The sequence below is a fragment of the Xenopus laevis genome, chromosome 1S (assembly GCF_017654675.1).
Source record: "Xenopus laevis strain J_2021 chromosome 1S, Xenopus_laevis_v10.1, whole genome shotgun sequence".
Taxonomy (NCBI): Eukaryota; Metazoa; Chordata; class Amphibia; order Anura; family Pipidae; genus Xenopus; species Xenopus laevis.
In genome coordinates, this window is record NC_054372.1 from 149,295,492 (window position 1) to 149,308,840 (window position 13,349).

At 39.6% G+C, this 13,349-nt stretch overlaps 1 protein-coding gene across 1 annotated transcript in view; it reads right to left on the reverse strand.

The window, feature by feature from the left end:
* rflna.L (refilin A L homeolog) overlaps nucleotides 1-5,953 on the reverse strand; it is a 57,640-nt gene extending 51,687 nt beyond the window's left edge. Inside the window, exon 1 of the mRNA XM_041575423.1 lies at nucleotides 5,881-5,953. The gene's annotated coding sequence lies outside the window, so the exon portion shown is untranslated. The remainder of the gene's footprint in view (nucleotides 1-5,880) is intronic.
* Between the last annotated feature and the right edge of the window lie 7,396 nt (nucleotides 5,954-13,349).

A 13,349-nucleotide genomic window follows, 5' to 3' on the forward strand; every position in this document is an offset into this window, starting at 1 on the left:
TGTGGTTCTTAAACTGCATTGCTGGACTATAGCTTCCATTAGTGTGATGGCACTGTAGCACGGAAATTGGCATACTTCCTTGCTGTTCTGGGGTCCTGGGTTTGATTCAACAGGGGGATTTCTTGGCACCCAGAATATACATACAGTATACATTATTTGGCTTCTGAGACTGGCCTTACACAGGGACAGGTAAGGATATGAATAAATAAAAAATATTAAGTGTGTAGTACAGTCTTCAATAGTAATACGTCAGTGCATCTATTCACCTTCAGCGCTAAAAACGTATGGCTGCGTATGTGAGAGCAACGCGTCACTGCCAGCCAGTAGTACAGTCTATTATTTGCTTGCACATTCAGCACTGCTGAGGCCTGTACCCTACTCCTGTTTTTGGATACCAAAAGAAAGGTGATTTAGTCACTGGTTAAAATAGTATAGTATAAGTAAAGTATAGGTATGCCAATGGAACAGGTTGATCAGGCATTTTATCTAAAACTAAAGCTTATTATGGTTGTATAATGTAAAATTCTAACTAAAATAGAAATTGCTGATATAGGAAAGTAATTAATAACATGCTGTAAAACACATATAAAATGGTTCAGTGTTTTCCAGTCTATGTCTTGACTTAAAATGGTTCAGTGTTTCTAAAACTGAAACACTGAACCATTTTATATGTGTTTTACAGCAGGTTACTTTCCATACTTTCCTATATCAGCAATTTCTATTTTAGTTACAATTTTACATTATACACCACAATAAGCTTTAGTTATAGATAAAATGCCAGATTAAATCTGTATTTGTCTCAACCTATATTAGGGCTTCAGATATATTAATTAGCCTTCAGTGTTGTTTTTCCTCATTAATTATGAATGAGGCAACACAAGAGGTCATAAGGGCAAATATATTGTACCCTCCATAGCCCCACACAGCTGATTAACATCAGCATGCCAATTAAATAAAAGGACAAGGAAAGTTAAACTAAAGAAGTAGGTAGAAATGATGTACATTATGTTTTGTGCTTCTGTTCCAGCCCAAGGCAACCACAGCCCTTTAACATTAAAGATCTGTGTCTCCAAAGATGCCCCAGTAGCTCCCCATCTTCTTTTCTGAATTCACATCACCAAATCTGGCCCTCATTGCAAAAACACCCCTGCCTTACAGTGAAGTTCTTCCCACAGGAGCTCAGCAGGTTTGAGGTCTGGTGAGTGACCGGCCAGTCCATCAAAAAAAGTACTATGCAGGGGGTTGCATGGCATTGTGAAAACATACAAATTTCTTACAGATTCTAAACTTTTGAACCTTAGTGTATATGTTTCCCACCAAATGAAATAAGGCCAGTCCTAGCCCTGAAATCTTGCTACATGGTTAGCTTATGTACATTGTAAGGCATGCACATTGATGATGATAATGTATCTGACTTTTTTGTTGACTCCTGCATTCTCTGCCATCTTATTTTTAACCTGAGCAAAGCCAAAATTTCCAAAAGAATTCTTGATTTACAGGTTTCAAAGCATCAAAAGCAACAGATATATTTTTCTTACAAGGACTGAACTTGATGACCTGTGAATGTAGAATATGCAGAAATTCAGAGCTCCCCATTGACATGGCATTCCTCATACTTCTTCTACTTGTATCTGAAGGATGTCAGCTCAATTAACTCATTTAGATATCTGCTGCCTTGACAAATACACATTGAAATATTTTGCAAACATTTAAAGGTTATCAGGAATAACCCTCAAACTAGAGTCATTTTTTTCTCCTGTAGTTCTTTGATGTACTCCAGCTCTAGCCTATTTCCAATTGGATTTTGTTGCTGCCCTTTTGTTGTGACAGCTGTCCCCACCCCCAAAAACGGAACAGTGACCAAAGTGTATCATAAGATTGGGTCCTATATACAGTGTAAAAAGTATCCCTTAATTGACATTATTAATTGACAAATTCTATCTATCTATCTACTGTATCTATCTTTATATATATATATATATATATATATATATATATATATATATATATATTTACTGTATATGTATATTATTTTTGTTGCTTTAATGCATGTGTTGTACAGGTTAATTTGGGTCTCCTGAGGGCAAAATGTTAATAAGCCCTGCTCCAGACCAGTAATATTTGGAAGTATATAAATTATTTTTATTTGCTAATGCAATAGAAACCTTGAGATTGGCACCCGTTGAAAACCACTGAGAGATTTGGGCTTATTAATGTGCATTATATTTGCAAAGCACAGACAGAATCTTGGTACATAAATAAAGTCCTTTCCTCAGTCCCAAGAAACACATCCTCTTAAATCTTCAAGTTTTTCTTTAATGTGAACACTGATGATACTCACTTCCCTGGCTTTTAGGATACTTTACAATCACTCTTCAGGCAAGTCAAACACTTATGGACATGCAGTGCAACTCCAGCCCCTTTGGATACTCAGATGGGAATCCCCTGAAAGTGCCGTTTTTTCCAGCCCAGACCCCTCTCATACGTTCTGTCTCTCCAGGCACAGTATCTGGCTTCCCTGTAGGGTTGCCACCTTTTGAAAGTCGTGAATCTGTGAAAGAGGTGGGGGCCAGTGATGCTAGGGGCGGGTAAATGATATTGGGGCGGGGCAGTGATGTCTGGGGGGTGGGGCAATGATATCAGAGGCGGGGCTGATGACATGGCTATAAGTGGTTGGCTGATCGCCATGTCATGCACTTCAATGCCCTGTCCGGATTTCCTAATTTGAAAATCCAGACAGGTAGCAACCCTACTTCCCTGTGTCAGCCTGATCCAAATGACTGCTTTTGGTGGAGCATTTCGGCTCAGTGGGCCCCTTTGGCAGCTCATTGCTCTCTTTCTCTATCCAACTTATGGCTCTCTCTGCCAGGCTTTCCTGCTTCCTCCCTTGGCTGGCCACTCCCAGGCTGATGTGCAACTTCCTGTAGCCCTGAGATCACTGTGCAGTTGGTTGCTAGGCAACAGCTTACAGAATACAGACAAGCTTCCACAAGAAGTCACAAACTCAGAGCCTGCTCCATTGCTGCTAAAGGAGGGGATTCTGCACTACCTCTCTGCATATTTTCCCTTGTGCCAGTTGAATCCCTAAACATGTATATAACTATATACAAATCCAATATGTGCCTCTAGTATATGAGGACTGTGGCTATAATTTTGAATTTTCACATTTAGTTAATTTTGAACTTATATGCAGTTGCTTATATAACTATTAAAACATTACATTGCATAATAGACAAAGTCCCAACTATGAACCTAAATCATTTTTTGCATTGTACGCCTATGCAGGTGTTTGCAATAAAGGGCATTAGCCTTCAGGGTGAGTTTGCTAAACTTTAAATAACTGCCATGACCTGCCTTTAATTAACAAAGAACACATACACTTTCTCCCTTCTGGTTATAGGCTTTCATACTGTAGGTACCATGTTCAGTGGCATCGTGAAAGCCATTGTATATACACTGTACAGGTTAGGCTTGTAATAGACCCTCCAGTATATTTGTTGATTAGCTAAAGTGACAAAACTAATTGTAATAAGGATGATATTGGATAGTAAATTAGGGTGTATTACAAGGGCAAGAGTACAAGAAAAAGAAAGAAAACTAATGTGTAAAAGAAAAAGGACATTGTATTATTATTTTCTGATGCATTTATTCTGGTTTGGAATTTTATGGGAAATTAAAAATGTTCCTAGTCATCCTCCAAAAAAGATACTTAACATGCTTTAGGTGACCTTTCCAAACTCTTTTGCAGCAAAGCCCATTCAGCAGCTCAAAAAACAAGACAAAGGACTTTGTGATGAATTATTAAAGAATGTGGAATATTTTTTCATATTACAGCTCTGAGGAAAAGCCAAAACTACATTACCATGTGAATGCAATACAAGGAGCAAAACCTTTTAAAGCCCCAGCCCAGCAGCTGCCCGATTGGTTTGTAGTCAGCCAATCAGGGCTGACTCTGCCATATTATAGGCCAGCCCTCCAAACACTCCTTGCCTGAGCTTTGGTTGCCATACTAGCAGTGCAGAATTGTCCCTAGCTACGGGTTCCTGTTCTAGCCTCCTTCCTATTCCGCCTTGCCTTGTCTTATCTTGTCTTGTCTGAACCCTTTCCTGTCTTGTCTTGCCTGGCTCTGAACCTTGTCCTGTCTTGATCTGCCTTAACTTCCCCTTCCAGTTCTGCTCTGGTCCTGCTTTAACCTTGCATTGACCTTGCCCTGCTCAGCTTTCCTTGCTGTTCTGAATCTTGCTTTGCTCCTCACTCCAAACTTGATCTTGCCTTAACCTTACTCTGCCTTGACCTTGACCTTTCGGGTTCCTACTTCCTGTTCTGTTCTGACCTGTACCCTGTCTTCCCTCGTCTTGCTCTCTCTCCTGCTATCCGCTCCAGTCCTCTCCTGCTATCCACTCCAGTCCTCTCCTGCTATCCACTCCACCTCAGTCCTCTCCTGCTATCCGCTCCAGTCCTCTCCTGCTATCCACTCCAGTCTCTATTCTGCTCTATTCTCTTTCTCCTCCTTCTCCTGATCTACGCCCGCACCGTCCTGGCCTATACTTCTAGTCTGCTCCTGTCTCCTGATCTGATCTATGCCTGCACTAATCCAGTCTGATCCTCTCCTGACCTTCGCCCTCTTCTTCCTGTCTAGTCCAGTCTTGATCTTCGCCCTCTCCACCCTGTTCCGTTCTGCACCTGTTCCAGTCTGATTCATCGCCCTCTTCAACCTGTTCCTGCCTTCCCTTTATGTGTTCCCTATAGTGATGGGCGAATTTATTTGCCAGGCGCAAATTCCTGCAATTCGCCGCGGCTAATAAAGTCGCAAAACCGGCGTTTTTATTAGACGCCTGCGCTTTTTCACTGGCAAATGTGCGCCGGCATAAAAAAAAACGGACACTGGCGTCAAAAACTGAATTTTTTGCTGTTTCGTGAATTTCACTGGAAATTCACAAATTATTCGGCAAAACGAAACGCCACAGATTCGCCCATTACTAGTTCCCTAGGCACATACAGCTCCTGCCTCAAGGACTCCCCCTTCCCAGTTTCCGCAGCACCCCCTACCTAATTCTTGACAAGAAGTCCATCTGCAAAGCTACAATTTTTGTTAATGTGTAGACAGCACTTGTTCAACCTTCTACTCTACTCTACTTATTCCCCTCAATCTTGCTCCCATTCCCCCACTATCTGGGATTTGTTGTCACAGGGCAAGTTAGAAAAGGCTCAACTGCAAATGTTCAGTACTGTGGCCTATTAAAGCCCACTTGTCATATTTCCCATTTAAAAGGTTGTACACAGCATGCTTCATAAAGTTGCAGAGTTGCAATTTGTGCCATAGTAAAGGCCTCACAAAAGTTTATACTTTCTGAAAAGCTTGTAAGAATTTTCCTCATTTACTCTTCCATTACTAGCCTAAGGCATGCTGGCAATTGTAGTTCAGCAGTAAATCTAGGCAAGAGGTCTGTCATTTGTAGCTTTACACAAGCAAGCTGATTTTAAGCAATAAAAGCATTAGTACAACAACAAATACAGAAACAATAATCCATAGGATACTACTCTCATAGAGACCCTTGATGAAATCTGACTGAATTGTCCCAGAGGCAATCTCATTACTGTCTTATTACCATCATGCGGTTGTTCTTCATTTCATGGACATATAAATGCACTGTTTTTCTTTCTCTAAATTGTTTACAGCTTTTTCATTTTTCCATGGAGTTATTAAAAATGTTAAAATGCCTTGCAAATAATCTGTACTAAAGCTTGCCAGAGGGAAAACCCTTTGTGCACTAAAGACATTCAGTCTGGAGGAAAAAAATAGAAGATGTGTGATGTAAACAAAAATTGCAACTTTTAGCCTCCATATTGAAATATAACATTCATTTTTCTTCTTTTTACCTTTCTTCTCATGCCACTTTCTTCTTCACACTTGGAGGCAACACACATTTCCTACATAGAAAAGTCAAAGGTGAAGGCGTTTGTGAGATTAGAGATCACATCTATAAGAAAAATAAATAGATAAAGAGTTAAATATATAGAGAAAGGTAATTATGTCTCTTGTTAAAAATAAGCAGATTTATTACTAAAATTCAGTATTTAAAATACAGATACATACAGTAGATGGACAGTTTACCTGGGACTGAAAAACAAAAAACTTCCATCATAAGTGAACCTTTCCTTATAGTATTCCTACTAAACTTCTAGTAGATAAAATAAAAAAACAGTACTTGCCTACAAAAGAACAGTGGCAGGTGCTATTGAGGTGATACCCAGGTAGTAGTGCTGGCTAGACTATTATTCTGTTTCATGAATTAATACGCCCAATGATATCCCACCCTTTGGTGAAGCCAGAATGTATCTTTATAATCCATCATACTCCTTTCTTTCCCAGGCTAAAACACAGTCTCAAATGATTTGTGCACATTAGGACCCCTATAGTTGCTTTAGTTGCTCCTAGTGATTATTAGATATTGGTGCTGTCCCTTTAAGTAAAACATGTAAGCAGCAGACGGAATGACTTTTGCTTCTCCATGGCTTCCCAGCTTGGGGCTTCTTGCTAAACACTCAGCTCTTCCTCTATTCCCTTTAGGCTAGCACTGTTAACATCAATTGTACAGGTGCTAGTTCCTAAGCTAGAGAAGGTGTGTGAATTTCCCCCCACTTCCCACCAATGTCCAACCCCCTTTGGCTTGGCTTTCCTTAAACTTTTGCATTCTGGAATTCTAGTCTCTCCACACAGAAACATCTGTAAAATAAAACATTGCCACCCTTTAAAGTAACTTCCTACTAGTGATGTGTGGGTCAACAAAAACCTACAAAGAGCCTAACCCACCTGCTCTTAAGCTGCACTTGATCCAAACCAACATGATAATCTTATTTATAGATCCACGCCTGCCCCACCCATCTCTGATGTCATGAAAGGCACTCCCCTATAAATAGACACTGCTGGAAGTAGAAGAAAGAGCTCAACCCAGACCTGTCCGTGACCTGCAAATTGTGTATGGAAGTTGTCCCAAACATGTCTGACCCACGGGTTTCAGGCTGGCCTATACATCACTACTTCCTACTCTTAGCAGTTTTTGCTATAAGCAATCAACTGGGATTTTGGGGAGTCTGATGCCCACAGGGAATGTGAATCTCACAATTGACAAAGCAGAAAAAAGTAGAATACACATAAACAAGGGGAGGTTAGGCACAAGTAACAGTTCTAATAGCTACATTACAAACAATATAAAATATTATACCTCGGTTTTTCCAGTAGCTCATAAAGTTACATAATATAATAAGGGATGGGCGAATTTTTTGCCTCGTTTCGCGAAAAGATGACGCCCATAGACTTGTATGGCGGTATGCGTAAAAATCTAATATCAGTAAATTTGTACTTCATTAATTTATCTGTGCCGCCAAAACTTCATGGAATGTGTTGAACAATAATGTTAAAGGAGAAGGAAAGTTGTTTACTACTTGGGGGTGCCAAAAAAATAATGCAGCATCTTTTGGCCAAACTGTACTATAGTAGCTGTAAATAAAATCACTGAAACTTGTGATAGCTGGTGGGGCTTTCCTAGCAGCAGATGCAAAACAGCTTCTGGGCTTGTATTAGCTGTGTGAGTCTGAAAATCAATAATGTTATCAGGGAGTGAATTGCAGCTCAGCTGGGTTGTATATGGCTTAACTCAGTGAGCCCCAACATATGGCTAACAAACAATATGAAGCTCACCAACCCCTTGGATGTTGCTCCCAGGGTCATTTAAACCAGTACGTATTTTTGAACTCCTGGCTTGAAGGCAAGTTTTGGTTGCATAGAAACCAGATGTCCTGCCAATCAGAGACTCCTGTAGGCTGCCAGTCCACATATGGGCTACCAAATAGCCAATCACAGCATTTACTTGGAACCCCAAGAACGTTTTTTATGCTTGTGTTGCTCCCCAAATCTTTTTACATTTGAATGTTGTTCATGGGTAAAAAATAGTTGGGGACCCACGGCTTAACCCAACCTGTACATCTATGCCAGAAACCACTTGGGTTGCAGTGCTGGCTGAAGGGAGCCTCTAAAAGCAGCATATAATACATTTGATTTGTAAAACTTTTACAAATTATATTTAAAGACAAACTTCTCAAAGTAAACATCATTCTTAAAAAATATTTTTGAGAGCTTCCCTTTAAGTTTCAGAAAATGCATTTTAGTGGTTTTCTCCAGGAATGCATTAAAAACCATCCAGGTGTACATGCTTGCGAAATAATTGGTTTGCCTCGTGTGGGATGTTACTGTAGATAAATGGCCTGCATGCTGACCTTTCCATTGGATGGAGCACAGAATGGCAGACACTGACAAAAGCATAATGTATTTTGTGATTATACCTGATTGTCAGTATTTATTTCAGTGTTTATTTACAAAACTTCTCTCAGTGTTGCCTTTAGGGAGGGGGTTTCAAAAGTGCAACTGCTCTGGCCCTGCATATAATGAACCCCCACAAAGTAGCAGTTGTAGAAAAGTAGAGTCAGGGTATGGTAGAGCCAGAGGGCACAATTAACTCATACAGCCTGACCCGAACCATAGAAGTACCTACAAATTAAAATTGTTTCCCCAGCCTAATCTAAGTATCTTAACCCCCTTACTTTTCTAGTTGTTGACAAAATAAAATGATAAAATAAAAAAACAAAAATAAAAACATAAATAAATTCCTGACAGATTTACTGTTTTATTACGTAAATATAATTGACCAACTTCACTCCAGCCCAGCGTGACTGACACGACTGTAGAGAAGCCTTTAGCTTTTAGTAAGGATCCAGCATTAAAAAAACTCATATTTATCAAGTTCTGTATTGATTTTCAGTGATGGCGTACCTCTTTGTAGATATCTGGTGTTAAAGTATAGTGCTCATTCATCCCGTTTTTTGTGACTTCCACTGGAACTAACTTGGCCTTGAATTTTTCCCATTGACTTTAACAGATTATGTGAGGTCTGAAAAGGTGTAATACAACGGCATCAAATGCAGTGTTCGGACAGCATAAAATTAAACACACACCTTAATAAATGTGTTTCATTTGTTTTGCACGGCTTTTTACAACGTTTTTTTTCAGCATTAATCATTTACACAGCATCATAAATAAGCCCCAAAATGTACTGGAGTCAGTGTCCATAATATTTCCCAAAACTGTGAAAACAATTTGTTTAACATTTAAAATTTTCCCAATATAGTCAAGGCTTGAGAAAGGGCCCAGTGGGGTCCGAAACGTTGCCTTGCATGTATCTACTTTTTGGGGCCAATACAGAAAATTTGATGCACTAATCTTCAAGTTTGGTGTGCTACAATGTAACTGGTTTGCTAATATAGTCAAAGCAGTGATGAAGGGGGTGTGCCCCCATGGCAGTAAAGTTAAATCATGGCTGACTAAACACAATGGCGTTTCCCCACTTTGTATAAACAGCATTCATTTTAAAATGATCCAGTGCTTATAGTCTGAGAGTTATGTTACTAGGCACCTCCACTCTTCCCCTTCTGCAGTATTACAAAACAGCAAATTAATTCAATGTGAAATGTTTGAAATTTTGTTCTATCAATGGCTAATATTTCCCTTTTCCTATACACTGTATCAATATATTGCATCCTGAGGCAGCTGTTGGACAGATTGCATCTGACATGCCTGAAAGAAGTTCAACCCCTTTAAAACTAATATAATTGATATTGAGAATGGATCTAAACTATATATAAGGTTTGCCTTCCAACACAAGATGAAGTGAGATAGACTTTTGCTCCTGATTTAACCACATTGACATACACACATAAAAATGAGAAACTATAATTTTTCTGATCTCATCTGTTAAGTTTTTAGGGTAATGGCACATGGTAAGATTTGTTGTTGGTGGTCCTCCGATGTCTAGAGCATATCTAGAGACATCAATTTATTTTACATCAAAGTCATTTATATGGAGCATTTTTTGACTACAAATGAAATGGTGTGCATGTTTGTAAGTGTGCCACATATTATTGCAGCCTTCCACTAAGCATCATAGTTGATTGGGATAGACAGACAGAATTCTATGTATGTTGAATAGAAATGATGAAGGATCAGTGCACTGGAGAGCTCACAAAGCAGGCACTATGTCACAGGATTCTTTACATAAACCCTGCAGCACAGTTTGCACAGCTGCTGTAGAAAGCGAGAGAGCATACGCTTAGCTGACCTGCGCTGACAGCTCTGGGCATTAAGCATGAGCCCTTCCAGATGTACTGTACAGCAGGCTAAGTCATATGCCCATTGTCTTTACAAGGATTAAAACATGCAATTTATAAAAATGGGGACGCAATTTTCCATTAAGGCAATATAAAACATATTTTAAAAATATCCTTAACCATGCTTTTTATGGGTGGTAATTAACCTATTTGGAGTCAAATTGGTTTCTGTGGTCACAGAGAGCAGGTGCAGTACAAGTCTGGATATAGACTGTATAAAGATAATATTAAAATCTCATAAAATAGACCAAACTGAAAAAACTAAGATAGCTATTGTCTCACAGTCAATTTCCCAGTATGACCAAATACAGAGGGGCATTTACAAAGCAGCATTGTAATACATGAAAGAGAAACAGACACAAGATAAAGAAATATTTCCCAGAACTTATGCAGAAATACAATCATAGACACCTGCCTTGCATGGAATACTCAATATGCTTCAATGATGTAGGGGGCAGATATTTCAAGGCTCTGTGGGAGTTCCACAGCCGTCATTGTACCAAAATCCATGCCCTGGGTTAAGGCCAACTCCTTCTGCCAAGTGCTGTCCAGATGATCCATGGCATATTAGACTCCCCTCAGGCTCTATTTATTTATTGGCACACTCTGAACAGCCAAGCAGCAATGTTCGGAGCAGACATTACTGTATTTATCAGTGCAAAACGGTTAGTTTACAGATAATCTTGTAAAAGTAAGTAAAAAACATTTTTGTCTTTTCAGAGATCATACAATAATCTTAAATGTCAAGTGTAATCTACGCAAAACTGGTCTCATCTACATAAATAACATAGTCCTTTCTTAAACCATGCATGTTATGTTTTGGGTAGCCGAGGATGAGTAGACTATAACAGTGCTTTATTAGCAGGCTCATGCAGGCATTGCACAACAGTAACTTTCACTTTTAAGCTGTTCAGGGAGTATGCACAGTATAAGACTGAGCACAGTGACATCTACAGGTCATCTGTATAAACACCACATATTCCCCCTATAGTAGGAAAGCATTTGGACAACTATAATAACAGCAACAATTAAACAGTATGCATTTTAAAACAATATTATAAATTCTTCACATCACAAAGTCCTTGGTTCATGCAGGTAGTTTCCTGATTCTCTCAGGCTTATTACAGTTGACATTAAAAGTAGGAAAATGTCCTTCATGAAATGGAGCTTCTCCAAAGTCATATCTAACAGAGCAAGAAAACTTGCATTCCATATGCGTCCATCAGACAGTTTATATGTGTATGGTCCTCACTGGCATCTCACTTCAAGTGGTGTTGTAAATTTAGATTGTCCTTGTTTCAGTATTCCTGGTTCCTTAATTCTGACTAAAGATCCAGGCTGAAAGTGTACTTCTCTGGCACCCCGTTTTCTGACAGTATAAGCCTTGCATTTGGCTTGTTGACGTTTCACAATGTCAGCAGTAGATGATTTTGTAGGCACAGTATATTGTGGAAGTTTGATGTCTGCAACATAGTAACATAGTAAGTAAGGTTGAAAAAAGACACGTCCATCAAGTTCAACCTTTTTTATTTATTTATTTATTTATTTTTTATTATATCTGCCTAACTGCCAGTTGATCCAGAGGAAGGCAAAAAACCCATCTGAAGCCTCACTAATTTGCCTCAGAGGGGGGAAAAATTCCTTCCTTACTCCAAAATGGCAATCGGACTAGTCCCTGGATCAACTTGTACTATGAGCTATCTTCCATAACCCTGTATTCCCTCACTTGCTAAAAAGCCATCCAACCCCTTCTTAAAGCTATCTAATGTATCAGCCTGTACAACTGACTCAGGGAGAGAATTCCACATCTTCACAGCTCTCACTGTAAAAAGCCCCTTCCGAATATTTAGGCGGAACCTCTTTCCTTCTAATCGGAATGGGTGACCTCGTGTCAGCTGGAAAGACCTACTGGTAAATAAAGCATTAGAGAGATTATAATATGATCCCCTTATATATTTATACATAGTTATCACATCACCCCTTAAGCACCTCTTCTCCAGCGTGAACACCCCCAATTTGGCCAGTCTTTCCTCATAGCTAAGATTTTCCATACCTTTCACCAGCTTAGTTGCCCTCTCTCTGCTGTACTCTCTCTAATACAATAATGTCCTTTTTGAGTGATGGAGACCAAAACTGTACGGCATATTCTAGATGGGGCCTTACAAGTGCTCTATACAGTGGAAGAATGACCCCCTCCTCCCGTGACTCTATGCCCCTTTTAATACAGCTCAAGACCTTATTTACCCTTGATGCTGCTTACTGGCACTGCTTGCTACAGCCAAGTTTATCATCTACAAGGACTCCAAGGTCCTTTTCCATAATGGATTTGCCTAGTGCAGTCCCATTAAGGGTATAAGTGGCTTGGATATTTTTACATCCCAGGTGCATGACTTTACATTTATCAACATTGAATCTCATTTGCCACTTAGCTGCCCAGATTGCCAGTTTGTCAAGATCGTGTTGCAAGGATGCCACATCCTGAATGGAATTAATTGGGCTGAATAGTTTTGTGTCATCCGCAAACACTGATATATTACTTACAACAACCACCCCTAATTCATTAATGAACAAGTTAAATAAAAGTGGACCTAATACCGAGCCCTGGGGGACCCCACTAAGAACCTTACTCCAAGTAGAGAATGTACCATTAACAACCACCCTCTGTACCCGATCCTGTAGCCAGTTTCCTATCCACGTGCAAACGACTTCATTAAGCCCAACAGACCTTAGTTTAGAATGCAGTCGTTTGTGGGGCACAGTATCAAACGCTTTGGCAAAATCCAAATAGATCACATCTACTGCCCCCCACAGCATCTTACTTACCTCATCATAAAAAGCAATCAGATTTGTCTGACATGACCTATCCTTCATAAAGCCATGCTGATTGCTGCTCATAATGCCACTCACTAGGACAAAATTTTGAATGTAATCCCTTAACAAGCCTTCAAATAATTTGCCCACCACAGATGTCAAGTTTACTGGCCTATAATTGCCAGGCTGAGATCGTAATCCCTTTTTAAATATTGGAATAACATCAGCTTTTCTCCAATCCATAGGCACCATACCAGATGAAAGTGAATCTGAGAAAATCAGAAATAGGGGCTGGTCTAAAACTGAACTAAGCTCTC